Source organism: Nannospalax galili, unplaced genomic scaffold (assembly GCF_000622305.1).
Source record: "Nannospalax galili isolate Female #2095 unplaced genomic scaffold, S.galili_v1.0 scaffold95, whole genome shotgun sequence".
Lineage (NCBI taxonomy): Eukaryota > Metazoa > Chordata > Mammalia > Rodentia > Spalacidae > Nannospalax > Nannospalax galili.
Window position 1 is genome coordinate 9,943,403 of NW_008342393.1, and position 13,583 is coordinate 9,956,985.

The following is a 13,583-nucleotide window of genomic DNA, read 5'->3' on the forward strand; positions in this document are numbered from 1 at the left end:
GAGTTCTCAAAAAGAAGAAGTAAAGATGGCTATGAAACATCTTAAAAGGTGTTCAACATCACTAATAATTAGGGAAATGCAAATTAAAAACCACCTTAAGCTTTCCACTTACCCAAGTTGGACTGACTGTGATCAAGAGAACAAAAGATACAAGATGCTGGCAAGGGTATGGAGAAAGGGGATCACTCATTCACTGCTGGTAGGTTTGCAAACTCTTGAAACCCCTTTGGAAAGCAGTGTGGAGCACTCTTTAAAAAAGTAAAAATGGGGGCTGGAGAGATTGCTCAGTGGTTAAGAGCACTGGCTGTTCTTGCAGAAGACCCAGGTTCGAATCCCAGCACCCACATGGCAGCTAATAACTGTCCGTAACTCCAGTTCCAGGGGATCTGACAGCCTCTTCTGGCCTCTGCAGGCATTGCACGACATGGGTGCACTTACCTACATGCAGATAACACATGCATACACATAAAATAAAAATAATAAAATATTTTTTTTATTAAAAAAAAATGAACCTACCAGTTGACCCAGTTATACCACTCCTTGGCATATACCCAAAGAACTCATCCTATTGCAGAGACACTTGTACATCCATGTTTGTTGTGGTTCATTTATATGATGGAGTTTTACTCAGCAGTAAAGAAAGATGAAATCATGAAATTTGCATGTAAATGCATGGAACTAGAAACTATTATACTAAGTGAAGTAACACAGACTCAGAAAAAGAAAATCGATGTATGTTCTCCCTCACATGTAGATCCTACCACTAAATCCTTACAAGTGAGTATGTATCCAGACATAACTACAGACACCAGGATAATGAAAATGAACCAGTTAGGTAAAGGGAAATAAAGAACCTGAGAGAGAAGAACAGTAGGAAACAGGTGTCAATAAGGGAGCTATGGATATAAATGGGGTTATTTTAAGGGTCGGGGAGGAGGGTTATACAAGAACCTTGGGCATAAAGGGAAAGAAGGAGCTCAAGAGAGGTGGGACCACAGGACAAGGGTATTATTAACAGAGAAATGGGGAAAATGGGGGCACTTTAAAGGGGGAAACCATGGTGGAAGGTTAGACAATGCGAGAGATAAACAATGCCTAGCTAGTTTTGAAAACCAGAGGGAACCATATTAGTCTAACAACCTACTGACAAATTATACATACAACTAGTTCAAGGAACAAAATATATGTCTAGTCAAGGTTTGTCTGAGAATGTTTAGTTTTTGTCCAAGCTTTATCTGCATAGCACATGGTAAATAAAAGTGCCAGACTGGTGGAACTAACCTTCTTGGATGTTTAACAGCCATACTTTGAGGCCTATACTAATCTCGTCAGAGGGACTTAGAGGACAGTTGTTGCTCCTTGCCCTCTTAGGTGGACTAGTTCCAGGGCACTATGGAGCATCTCTCAAAATGTCCAGCAACCATGGTGAGAAACCTGTCCTCTTGATCAAGGAGGCCATGGAGACCCCACCAGGTGGACTTGAACCAGTGTCCAGTCTACAAAGAGGAGGGTCAACACAGAGGAAATATTTCTTCCACGTTTCCAAGAGAAGCCAGCCACAGTCCAGCAGGACCTTTGACTTATCTTCACATAGGTGGAACTGGTAGAGGAAAGGGCCCCTGAAGAACAGATCCTCAAATGACCTTAGAGTAAAAATAAAGCCCATGTGACCCCTGAGGAACAGATCCTCAAATGACCTTGAGAGTAAAAATAAAGGGCTGGAGAGATGGCTCAGCGGTTAAGAACATGGACTGTTCTAGCAGAAGACCCGGGTTCGAATCCCAGCACCCACCCGGCAGCTAACAAATGTCTGTAACTCCAGTTCCAGGGGATCCGACAGCCTCTTCTGTCCTCCCTGGGCATTGCATGACACAGGTGCACTTACATACATGCAGGCAATACACGCATACGCATAAAATAAAAATATGGGAAAAAATGTAAAAAAAATTAGTATTGCAAACCCAGCTTGGTAGCGCACACCTATAGCGCCAGCACTTTGAGTTATTGGCCAGGGTGGCCCAAGAGACTCTCAGATAGCAACCCAGCATAGAAGTGGGACAAATAAACAGCAAACCCCAATCTTACCTAAAGGAATATTGGCAACTTTGCTGCTAGATGAGGAAGAGCTGATCTTCCTAAAACAAGGAACTCTAGCTAGGCTGACTAGACTCAGCAGATTGACTTGCACTGCAGAATGGCTGGGGGCATTGACAACACAGTGGACAGTAACAGGGATGACAGAGTGTATGAGCTCCAGTGGGGTGGGGGAGGCTATGGGAGGGTACCATTTGGGATGCAGGTATATAGATGAGTAAGATTGTTTGGGATGTTCTGTATGATATACACAAAGAAAATCAATCAATAAAAAAATGAGATATATCTGAGGAAGAAGCATAAAGATTTGCTTTATGTTAAAATTAGTAAATATGAAAAACATCACCATTGAAATCTACCTGATGACTTTATATCCATGCTCAGGTGCCAAGGATCTCAGAAAGTTACCGACTGTGACTAGTAATAATCAGATATATAGAGATTAGAGACACATGTACAAACATCTAAGTGTTAGTTGCATTAAAAATTAATTTTTCTGTACGAAACAGTATATTTTAAAATGAAATGGAGGTCTTTTTTAAAGGTTAAAACCTCATTCAATTTAATGTCTCATAGGGTTTATACTGAGTACAGTATTCTATAACTGTATTAATTCAACACCGTGAACCTAAAAATTTACAGCTAATTTTGAAAGAGATGCATCTTTGCTCTGGAAACTGTTATTGAATATGTCAATGCTGTTGTAATGAAATGCTTCTACTAATTATGTGTTTATTAAATAAATATTTCTTTAAAAAATTTTAAAAAAGAAAGAAAAAAAAAAGAAGAAGCAGGCATAACCAGGCAAGGGAAACCTCCCTTTGAGTTGTCAGTCAGGGTAATCCGAGAGACTCCCAAACAATATAGGCTATTACCATAGCCCTTGATTTCTTCCAAGAACTTGAAGGTAAGATTCTGTTGCTGAAGACACAAGATATTTTGGATATAGAACTTTGAGCAAATGAGCTGGAACTGACCTGGAAGTCTCCTTTCTGAAGACTATCTCTCATAATATCAGAAGATACTATACAAGTTGCCAAAGGAGAAAACCCATCAAAGATCCTAACCAACTGTAAAGCCTATGAACTACAACAATGACTGGTGCAGCAAATAATCTCTATTGGTGCATTAGCAGGACACTTATCTTAGGGAATAATCAATAGCTATGTAATTGGACTTAAATCCTGCTCAATGGGAGGGAACTCATGTGTGGTACTGTAATCATAGCCAAATACACATGGCTGGAGATAGATAGATCCTAGAGAAAAACTACTTTTGGCACATCCCTAGACCAATGTAATTTCTTACTATATTCTAAATACACACCCTTATATTTATAGACAACTGTACCTCTCACCACTCATCAAAGAAGCTTCTTTTTGAACTAGATGGTCCACAACTGGTCAAACACAGAGAATAAGTGACTGTGAGGTATCTAGCCCTAAGCGACACATCTACAATGCAACCTCTACACCTAAGGCTTAAGGAACGTCGTGGAAGAAGAGGCAGAAAGTATATGAGGCAGAAGGACAAGGCACCTGTTGTTAGTTTATGCATTCTAGACATCATATGGAAGCTGCACCAGTGAAGTCTCCATGATATGGTCATCTAACAAGTTCTGCATAATTACAAAACCAATTGCCAAGGTAGATGGCAGAAACGTCAGAGGGTCTCACCTCAAGATGAAGAGCTACAGGTAATCAATGGATACTAAGGGAGAATCAGTTTTCTTCAGAGACTAGCTCCCTGAGAAGTTACCTAATACCAGTGAGCAGCCTTAAACACAGGTGCACACAAATGCCACTGAATGAACTCATTATATTATATATATATATGTATATTTATAAATGTATGTATATGTAACAATAATAATGAAGAGGACAAGATATTAAGGGAGTAGGGGGACATGGGAGGAGTTGGTGGGGTACTGGGAGGGATGGAAATAATGCAAAGACATACTCATGTATGAGATTCTCAAAAACAAAAAATTAAAATTAAAAAAAGAACAGGCATCAAAACCTGATTTTCAGATGGCCTAGATATTATTTGTAAAAGACAAAAATTTCAAAGTAGCTCCTTTGGTGTTTAATAAATTAAAGGAAAAAGTGCTTACAGAAATAAAGGAAGGTTTGATGAAAAACCTCACCAAATATGTGCTAGTAAAAAGATAGAATTAATTTTTCAAAAACAAGCAGAAAATCTGTAATTGAAAACTGTAACAATCAAAATGAATAATTCATGAGAAAGGCTCAATAGCAGATCTGAACTTGCAGAAGAGAGAATTAGTAAACTTGAAGATAGATGATTGATAGAGCTTATATGGTCAGATAGAAAGAAGAATTAAGAAAAGTGAACAGAAACTCAGGTGTATGTGGAGCCATTAAACACACCAACAGACATAAAACGAGAATAGTAGGAGGTGGAGAGAGAAAGGAACAGAAAGATGCTGGGAAAACTAAGGTCTAAAATGTCCATAATCTGATGAAAAGCATTGATCTACAAATTCAAGAGCGTAATTAACTCCAAGTCATGTAAACACAAAGAGGCTTATACCAGCACATCCCATTCAAATGTCAAAAGACAAAAACATGAGTAGAGGCTGGAGTATGGGAGAGATCACCAACACCAAAGGCCTTTAGAAAAAAACCACATGGAAACCTACCATTACAGAAGCTTCGAAGTATCTATGTACATCATAAAAAGAGATTAAAAGGTATATCCCCTATAACAGTGGGAATACTCCTAACAGACACTATAGGCTAACAAAATAAAAGCACAGTGCCAGAAATGGACTCCCTCTTTTTAAGCTATTGACCAGGGGTCCCACAGACCCTCAACCAATACTGGTCATTGCCCCTGCTCTTGGTTACCAACCAAAATTTTATGGTACGACCCTACTGTTGAAGATACTACATACAACTGTATGAAATCAAGCTGACTTTAAAGCCTCATCTTTACTGGCTAGCTTTCATAGTGCTAAAAGGTGCTATGTATGCTACCTTAAGAGAAAAATTAATCATCATTCTTACCTGTGAATCCTGAGAGCTACAACAACAACTGACCTGGCAAGATATGTACACCAGTGCAATAGTGGGCAAATATTTTGTACGTAATCAACCACTTTCTAATTGGATTTACAGTCTGTTTCATGGGATGGAGCCCACACACTGATATCAAGCCTAGGAACCTGAGGCTAGACAGGTCACAGGCCATAGGAGAGAGCCTAATACTATTTTTCTGCTAAATAAGACTAGTATTAAACTGACTCCTAATGACTTCTTGTTATACTCATAGATTAATGCATCTCTCAAGTCTCATCAGAGAAGTTTCCTTATGCAGCAGATGGTGATTAACATAAATCCACATCTGGCCAATGTGCGGAGAACTGCAGAGTGCTTATTTTTGAACAGGACACCTATATAAAACTTTTGCCTCCTAAGGCTCAGGGATTATAGCAGAAGAAGGGGTGGAAAGATTTTAAGAGCCAGAGGTGGTAGATGACCATAAGGAAGCACAGTTTTCCAGAGAGCTGGTCAGTTACTCCTATGAATTCATAGCAGTGGTGACAGCATTTCAAGTCCCAAAAATCCCAGTGTAGACATAAGGTGGTGGGTTAGAAATCCCAACCCTACCTGAGAAACTATTGACAACTGAAGGCTTCTGGGAAAAGGAGAGTTAATCTCTTTCAAGGGTGTGATTCTTCATAAGTTAACCAGGCTCCAGTGGATGGATCCACATTGAAGGACATTTGGAACACAAATTAGACTCAGTAGACCTTAAGAGTACATTAAATTGAGTAGAGGGTTAATAAGGGGCGTTCTGGATAGGGGAGGGGATCTAAACATGATCAAAATATATTGTATGAAGATTGCAAAAAATTTAATTTAAAAAAGTCCCCCAAAATGAAAGAGCCTTGAAAGCAAGAAGACAAAATTCTTGTCACACACAATGGAAAATCAAGATGGGCACCTCATCAGGAACAATAAGCTAGGAAGCAGGAGAAAACACATTGCAAGTGCTGAAAAGAAAGAAAAATAGACGTCAACCAAGAATACATCAAACAATTATTTTGGAAAGCCATTTGGCAGATACTCAAAAAGTTAAACACACTGTTGTTACATGACCTTGTAATTTCTATTCCCAGAAAAATTAAAATTTAAGCCTAATCAAAACCTTGCATACTAATGTTCACAGCAGCATTATTTACATAGCTAAAAAGTAGAAATAATTCAAGTGTCCAATAATAGATCAATAATTAAACAACATATGGTATATCCCCATATTTGGCATTAAGAAGGTATGAAGTACAGTCATGTCATGTCTAGATTACCAGTGGGATATGTTCTAAGGATTACATTGTTGGGTGATTTCATCATTACATAAACATCATAGAGTGCAGTTAGCAAATCTAAATGGTACAGGTGAAACTCAAAAAAAAAATTTGCTGGGTTAGTGAGATAGCTCAGTGAATGAAGGCACTTGCTGCCAAGCCTGATGATCTGATTTCAATCCCTGGAATCTGTATGTAAGAAGGAGAGAACCAACTCCTCAAAGTTGTCCTCTGACCTCTACATGTGTGCCATGGCATGTGTGTGCCCACCTCACGAAATAAACAGTATGTGAAAAAAAATTATGCTAAATGAAAGAAGTCAGTCACAAAAGATCACATAATGCACAACACAATCATATGAAATGTCTAGAATAAATAAATCTATAGACACAGAAAACAAATTAATGGAGAGAGTGGAGTGCAATACGGGAATGGCTGCTAATGGGTGTGAGATATTTTGGGGGGAGGGGATTGAAAGTGTCTTAGAAGTAGATTGTGGTGAGTTGTATGTGCTTGAATCCTGTCTTGATGAAGCTGAGTTTTTAGACAGTCTCTTGGCCCTTGAGACACTTACAGGAGCAGTGTGCCTTCAGCAGTCTTTGTGAACTAGACTAGAAATCAAGACAGAAACTACAGCTTAATTTCTCTGGGGGAAGCATTAGGAATTCTAAACCCCTGATAAACTTTCAGATCATAGCTCTCTCAATGGAGAGTACACTGTACTTTGAATAAAAAACATTCCCCGTGTCTTAGCAGAGACCAGTTTAGAGAATGAGGCAATCCAAAAGTTTTAGGGAAAGAGGAAACTTCATTTTGTGATGAAAGTGAGAAAGACAAAATAAGGGAGGACTTGATCCTGGTAAGTCACGACAGAGCCTCATAAAAATACAAATAACTTCATGACAAGGCAAGTAGACAAAAGAGAAGAAGGCAGTTTACTGAGTACATTGAAGGCTTCCTTGAGGATAAGGAATTCCAGGCAAGACAGGAAGATACAGTCTAAAACTTAGGTCTGCGTAACCATGGTTTTGGAAGGAACACAGACTTGTCGGGATGACAACATCCAGGGTGTATTCATGAAGAGGTAAGCTGAGGTAGAATTGAGGCAGTCAATAACTCATAATGCTCAGGTGATGGGTAAGAAGCTTACCTGCTTCAAAGGCTATCAACATCGACAGAGTGGTAGCAAGAGACAAAGACTATGAACCAGGTCCTAAATTCTCCACTCAAAGAAGGAAGGTGATCAGTGGAAGAGGAGAGAGGGAGATGACATAGACCTGCCGGTGTGGGCTTGGAAGGAGCTATGTTTGCAATGTTTGTGGAGTATCGTTTCAGGTGTTTCTAACTAGAAGGCAGAGAAATAGTGGTCTGGAAGTAGTGACCAGCAAGGACCTCATCCCTGCATCTGATCTTGAATTGTGGGAAAGCAAGAGAATGTTGAAACACTTGGGCTTCTATCACAAAATCCCACAAACTGGGTGATGTACAAACAACACAAATTATTTCTCACAGTCCTGGAGATTGGGAAATGAAAGATCATGGTGCCAGTAGATTTGATGTCTGCTGAGGAGCCCAGTCCTTAGAGATGGTGCCTTCTCTCTGCCTAAGCATAGTAGAAAGGACAAGCTCCCTGAGTCTTCTTTTTGTAGATATGCTAATCCTACTCGTGAGGACTATGTTCTTATGATTTAATAAACTCCCAGTGGTCCCTTCCTCTCAATACTATCGTCTTGGAGACTGGGATTTTAATATATGAGCAGCAGGGCACAAACATCAGGCCGCAACAGAGGAAACACAGTTACATGGAGCTTCAACTAAAGAAAAAAGTACAGGAACTGCTCAAAGAAGATCCTGGGGCTACGGGTGAATTTACCGATCACTTAGTAGGTTTTTGGTGACAGGATGGTAGGGGTTGGAGGCAAGAGGTTGATGAGAAGATATTATATAGATATACATTGTGTGTGTGTGTGTGTGTGTGTGTGTGTGTGTGTGTGTGTGTGTGTGTGTGTGTGTGTGTGTGTGTGTGTATCCTAGAGCTCGTGGATTTGGCAAGATAGGCTGGCCAGCAAGCTGTGGTGCTCTTCCTGTCTCTGCCTCCATTGATGGGGTTACATTGATGCTAAACTCAGGTCTTCATGCTTACATAGCAAGCGCCTTACCTACAGAGCCATCTGCACAGTCCTTGAGTATATAGTTTTTATTTTAACGGCACCAAAATAGCTGGTTGTTTGGTAAGTAACTTAATGTAACAAAATTTATTGATGGTATACATTTACATGCATATAAAATAATCTCCCATTCCTTTAATAAAATAACTGCAGAGAGCCCCAGTGGTCTCTGATTTCGTTTTATTTTTAGCATTTTAAATTACTTCCTCTGTTCTTTTAGATATCTTGGGTCCTCCTTGGTGGTTTGTGACTTGATTCTGTTCAGCTCAGCTGGAAAACAAACCATTAGAAGTGCATTTGGGCCTCTCTCTGTGCCCAGCAGCAGCACAAAAAGAATATCTATTTCATTAGCACACTAGGACCTGGGGAGAGGTGAGAAATCTCTAGAAATGAAAACACAGGACGACCAGGAGATATGTCAGGCAAAGCCTCACAAATTTAATTTTACTTCTTTCCAGACCTCATGAAAATCAAAGCTGCTGGACGAGACAAGGCCCTGCAGTGAAAATGCTGTGGATGGCATTCAGATTAAGGTGACAGGAGAGGGACTTTCTTTCTTGGGTGGAGAAGGGTTTTGTTTGGTGAAGAATAGCAAGTGAATCAAAGGAAATGCTATGGCTCAATAAGACAATGGGAACAGGAAACAGCCACAAGGGAAACTGAACACAGCAGGCTGTGCTGTCTACCTGGGTCTGGCCTGCCCATCAGTGGAGCCAGAACGGGGTCCAGAACTGCTGCTCTGAATGCATGACTGCAGGCCAGGTCTAATAGCCCAGCTTGTGTGAGTGTGTGTGTGTGTGTGTGTGTGTGTGTGTGTGTGCGCGCGTGTGTGCATGTTCATGAGTGTACACATGTGGGGGAGGTAGGTGTACATATGTGGGGAAGTGCATATGGTGGTCAGAAGTTGATGTTCAGTGTCCTCAACCATTCTCCACTTTATTGATGTGTGTGCGTGTGTATTGAATGTACGTGAGTATATGGGTATGTGCTCCCATGTGCACCCATGTGGAGGCCAGAGGAGGACACTGGATGTCCTCCTCCATACTCTCTGCCTTATTGCTTTTAGACAATGTCCCTCACTGAAACTAGAGGTTCATCTTTTCAGCTAAGCTTACTGACCAGCAAGTTCTAGGGACCTGCCTGTCTCTGGTCCCTAATGCTGGAGTTACAGGCACATGTAGCCAAGCCTGACTTTTATGTCGGTGCTGAAGATTTGAACTCAGGTCCTCATGTTTGCAAAGCAAGTGCTCTTACCCCCTGAGCCATCTTCCCAACCCCTCCCCATCTTATTTTTTGAGACAAAGTCTCTCACTGAATCTGGAACTGACAGATCTTGCTATATTGGATGGACAGTCAGCCTGGGGATCTTGTATCTGCCTCCCTACCCCTGGGATGACAGGCACATACTGCCTTCCCCATCTTTTTGAAAACATTGGTACTAGATGAACTCTGTTTCTTGCACTTGTTTGGCAAGCACTTTACTAAATAAACTGTCTCTCCAGCCCCAATCTGGGTTCTGGTCAGCTTAGTGATGGAATTTGCTGGAATCAGAGGAACCTAACTCATCCTTGGAAACATTGGGGCCTTATTTACAGACACTACATCATTAATTTTATAAAATATCTAGGAAGCACATAGGAAGGCTGTTTTCTTTCCAGTTCAATTTTCATAAAAACACAATGAAACAGTGTTTTCCACTGTTTCATACATTGCTCTGCTAAACAATTATTTTCTCTCTCTGAATTCTAATTGTAATTCTTTAAAGCCGAAATTACCATTGTATTTTTGGTTGTTTTAAATTACTCTTTAGGGAAGGATCAGCTTCATTTAGAAGCTGGTCTCATAGCAATAATCATAATTATCTGTCTTTAGATGATACTGTGGGTCAGTCAGGTACCATGAATAACAGACAATCTGTTCCACTTTTCCAACAACTCTGGTACCCCAGTTTATAGATAAAGTTGGAGCTCAGGATGCTCCTGTTACTTAACCAAGTTTCTTTATTAGTGATCAGGTTCATAAAGAAAATTTTTTTGAACTCATTTTGTGTTATGGACAAAGTACAGGTAACTGTTGGTTAGAATCCTAACAAGGACTTTGTGGTAATTTGAATGAAAATGTCCCCCATAGGCTCTAAGAGTTTGGACACTCTGTCCCCAGATGATGGTGCTGTTTGGGGAGGTTTTAGAAGTTGTGGCTAACCTGGAGGAAGCACATCACTGGAGGTGGGCTTACAGCGTTCTTAAGCCTTGCCAGATCTCCAGTCGCCCTCTTGCTTCCTGTGCCTGTGTGATGATGTGAGAGCTTAGCTTCTGCTGCTCCTGGTCCAGCCACCTTTGCTGCCATGCCTCCCTGCCATGATGGACTGTAATTCCCCTGGAACCGTAAGCTCAAATAAACTCTTCTTTCCATAAGTTGCCTGGGTCAGTGTTTCTATCACAGCAACAGAAAAGTGACTAATACAGACTTTAACTCCCAATGAAACATTGAACTAATCCTGGGTCACTGTGATCACAATGCGTCTCATTAAAAATAGCAAGTATGGGGGCTGGAGAGATGGCTCAGCAGTTAGGAGCACTGACTGCTCTTGCAGAGGACCTGGGTTCAATTCCCAGCACCGACTTGATGGCTAGCAACCATCCTTAACTCCAGTTCCAGGGGATCTGATGCCCTCTTCTGTCCTCCACAGGTATTGCATGACACAAGTGCACTTACATACATGCAGGCAATACAGACATACCCATAAAATAAAAAATAGTAAAGTACTAAAAAAATTTTTTTTAATTTTAAAATAGCAAGTATAAATTCATACCTATCGTATTTTTCTTGAAAATGGAAATTTTTATTAAATTAATTTTTATTTTATCTTATGTGTATGTTGTATGTGAGTTGTATATGTGGTGAATGCATGTATGTGTTACATGCATATGAGTGTATGGGTGGGTGCATGTGCCCCTACGGGCATAGGCAGAGGCCAGAGGAGGATGTCAGATGTCTTCCTCTCTTGATCTCTGTGTTATTCCCTTGAGACATGGTCTCTTGCTCAGGCCCAAGCTCGCCAATTTGGCTAGGCTGGCTGGCTAGCAGGTTTCTGGGATTCACTTGTGTCTGCCCTCCAATGCTGGGGTTCTGGGCATGTGTGGTCATACCCAGATACTTTTTCATGGGTGTTAGAGATTTGAATTCAGGTTCTATGCTCACATAGCAAGTGCTCTTAACCACTGAACCATCTCCCCAGTCCCAAACTGGTCTGTGACTTTGGGAGCCTGTCCTTGAATTTGTTCTCTTACCATCTCCCACTGACTCTCTGTGCAATCTCACTTGTGTTACAGTTGGTTTTAATCAAAAATGAAATCCTGCTGACTTCCAAGGTGTCAGTTATAGTTCAGTCTCTTCTGAGTCTCAGAATCAGAGCCATCTAAGTGCTCATTATTTACATTCTCCCAGGGGCTCTAAAAGAATCTTAAACTTAATATGTCCCAAACTCTGTCCATCTCCTTTTGTCTCTAACGAACTTCTACTCTGTCCTACCCACCTAGATGACCACAGTAGGGGCTTAGAAATCTTTTCTCTCTGTATCTCTTGATATAGTCTATTGATGACCAAGTCCTGTACAGGAGAATGTCCAGAGTAAACTGTCCTGATCACCACTAGCAGCATCAGAATCTCTGGGTCCAGGACCCAGACATTTGCATTTTAGCAAATACTCCAAGTGATTCTGAGGTATGCTCTAAATTCACCTTCTTTAACATCTCTCTAATTACCCCATCCTAGAAGCCGCTGCCTTGAGACACATCTGAACTGCTGCAATCACTTTCCAACTAGTGTGACTTTTTCCAGCCTTCCATCTCTCCAGGTTATCTTCCCCTTCCCTGCCAATGTTCTCTCTAAAATGCAAATATCTGATCATGTTTCTATTCAACATGGAATGCTTCGGCATCATGGTAACATATAGGCAGGATCTGTCCTCTAGAAATATAATCTGATTCAGACATTGTAATCCTAGATGACCACCAGGACATTTTAAAAGTCATGAGACACAAGTATAATTGTTGCTGGTGGGTGAGGGCTGGAGAGGCCTCAAAGGTAACAAGAACAAATAGAGACATCTGCCTAGTTCCTGCCATCATCAGAGAAAGAATTCAGAGATAAGACAAAGAAAATGGGAAGTTTATTCAGATTGAAAGTAGACACTCAAGAGAGAGTCATGCAACCCTGGATTTTGGATAGCATCTTATGGGCAAAGTCTCATGGAGAAGGTGATTACTCAGGAGTTAAGGTGTCTAATGCCTAGTCAGTGCATGGATGCACCATGTCTGGTGCCTACCTACTGCTCAGTGTTTAGCACTAGGACACAGTCCTACCAAACAAGGACTCAGGAGTGACAAAAATGTAAAAGAAGAAAGAAAACATGAGAAGCACAGCCCGGAATTGGCTTGACCAAGTGTTTGGTCAGGTGGAATGACAGAGTTTCAGACACTTCCAGGAGAGGTGCATTTCTGGTCCCCATTAGATGTATCTCACCCTGGGAATAGTTGTCTGGGTCCCCGAATGGCTGCAAATTCCTTGATGGCCCTTATATATTCCTGCTTTCCCTAAGCCTAAGATTTGCATATCTTAAGCCCAACTAAGTTTGTGAAGCTGCTCTGGAAATGAGTTGAGTTGGAGACGGTGTGTTCTGGCACACTGAGAATATAGAATATAGAATATTCTGAGAATATAGAATACTTAGTAAGGGCTGGAGAGATGGCTTAGTGGTTAAGAGCCTGACTGCTCTTGCAGAGGGCACGGGTTCGATTCCCAGCACCCACATGACAGCTAACAACCATTCATAAATCCAGTTCCAGGGGATCTGACACCCTCTTCTGACTTCCATGGGCATTGCATGGCACATGGGTACACTTATTCATACTGGCAATACACTCATATACATAAAATAATAATATATACTTACTAAGCTTGAGCTGCGAAGCTCTACAAGTGTGAGTTGA